The following is a 2149-nucleotide window of genomic DNA, read 5'->3' as shown; positions in this document are numbered from 1 at the left end:
TATTGATAATCTGAAAAATCATGAAATTGATTCTTGAAGCAAGAAAAAGCAGTGAAAAAGAAGAAGCTTGCGAAAAAAAAAGAAAGAAAGAGAAAAAAGCAAGCAGAAAAAGCCAATAGCCCTTAAAACCAAAAGACAAGGGTAAAAATGATCCAAGGCTTTGAGCATCAATGGATAGGAGGGCCTAAAGGAATAAAATTCTGGCCTGAGCGGCTAAATCAAGTTGTCCCTAACCATGTGCTTGTGTCATGAAGTTCCAAGTGAAAAGCTTGAGACTGAGTGGTTAAAGTTGTGATCCAAAGAAAAAAGAGTGTGCTTAAGAGCTCTGGACACCTCTAACTGGGGACTTTAGCAAATCTGAGTTGACACCTCTAATTGGGGACTCTAGCAAAGCTGAGTTACAATCTGAAAAGGTTCACCTAGTTATGTATCTGTGGCATTTATGTATCCGGTGGTAATACTGGAAAACAAGATGCTTAGGGTCACGGCCAAGACTCATAAGTAGCTATATTCAAGAATCAACATACTGAACTAGGAGAATCAATAACACTATCTGAACTCTGAGTTCCTATGGATGCCAATCATTCTAAACTTCTAAGGATAAAGTGAGATGCCAGAACTGTTCAGAAGCAAAAAGCTACAAGTCCCGCTCATCTAATTAGAACTAATATTCATTGATATTTTGGGATTTATAGTATATTCTCTTCTTTTTATCCTATTTGATTTTTAGTTCCTTGGGGACAAGCAACAATTTAAGTTTGGTGTTGTGATGAGCGGATAATTTATACGCTTTTTGGCATTGTTTTTAGGTAGTTTTTAGTAGGATCTAGCTACTTTTAGGGATGTTTTTATTAGTTTTTATGCAAAATTCACATTTCTGGACTTTACTATGAGTTTGTGTGTTTTTCTGTGATTTCAGGTATTTTTTGGCTGAAATTGAGGGACCTGAGCAAAAATCTGATACGAGGCTGAAAAGGACTACAGATGCTGTTGGATTCTGACCTCCCTGCACTCGAAATAGATTTTCTGGAGCTACAAAACTTTAAATGGCGCGCTCACAATTGCGTTGAAAAGTAGACATCCAGGGCTTTCCAGAAATGTATATTAGTCTATACTTTATTCGAGTTTAGATAACGCAAACTGGCATTCGACGCTAGCTCCATGCTGAATTCTGGAGTAAAATGCCAGAAACACGTCACAAACCAGAGTTAAACGCCAAAAACACGTTACAACTTGGCGTTTAGCCCCAAGAGAAGCCTCTGCATGTGTAAAGCTCAAGTTCAGCCCAAGCACACACCAAAGTGGGCCCTGGAAGTGGATTTCTGCACTTAGACTTATTTCTGTAAACCCTAGTAACTAGTTTAGTATAAGTAGAACTTTTTACTATTGTATTAGAGTCTTGGTTATCCTGGTTCCCTCTCTAGGGCCAGAACCAATGAACACCTTTATCACTTATGTATTTTCAATGGTGGAGTTTCTACACACTATAGATTAAGGGTGTGGAGCTCTGCTGTTCCTCGAGTATTAATGCAATTACTACTGTTTTCTATTCAATTCATGCTTATTCTTATTCTAAGATATCTATTCGCACCCAAGAACCTGATGAATGTGATGATTATGTGATGCTTATCACCATTCTCGCTTATGAACGTGTGCTTGACAACCACTTTCGTTCTACATGCAAATAAGCTTGAATGAATATCTCTTGGATTCCTTAATCAGAATCTTCGTGGTATAAGCTAGAATCCATTGGCTGCATTCTTGAGAATTCTTAAAGTCTAAACCTTATCTGTGGTATTCCGAGTAGGATTCAGGGATTGAATGACTGTGATGAGCTTCAAACTCACGACTGTAGGGCATGGTGACAACGCAAAAGGATAATAAATCCTATTCTTACATGATCAAGAACTGACAGATGATTAGCCGTGCGGTGACAGCACACCTGGACCATTTTCACTGAGAGGACGGACGGTAGCCATTGACAACGGTGATCCCCCAACATACAGCTTGCCATGGAAGGGAGTAAGAATTATTGGATGAAAGCAGTAGGAAAGCAGAGATTCAGAAGGAACACAGTATATTCATGTACTTATCTGAAATTCCCACCTATGAATTACATAAGTATATCTATCATTATTTTATGCTTTAT

This window comes from Arachis duranensis, chromosome 3, assembly GCF_000817695.3.
Source record: "Arachis duranensis cultivar V14167 chromosome 3, aradu.V14167.gnm2.J7QH, whole genome shotgun sequence".
NCBI lineage: Eukaryota > Viridiplantae > Streptophyta > Magnoliopsida > Fabales > Fabaceae > Arachis > Arachis duranensis.
The sequence above is the reverse complement of the archived record's forward strand: the minus strand, read 5'-3'. Positions refer to the sequence as shown.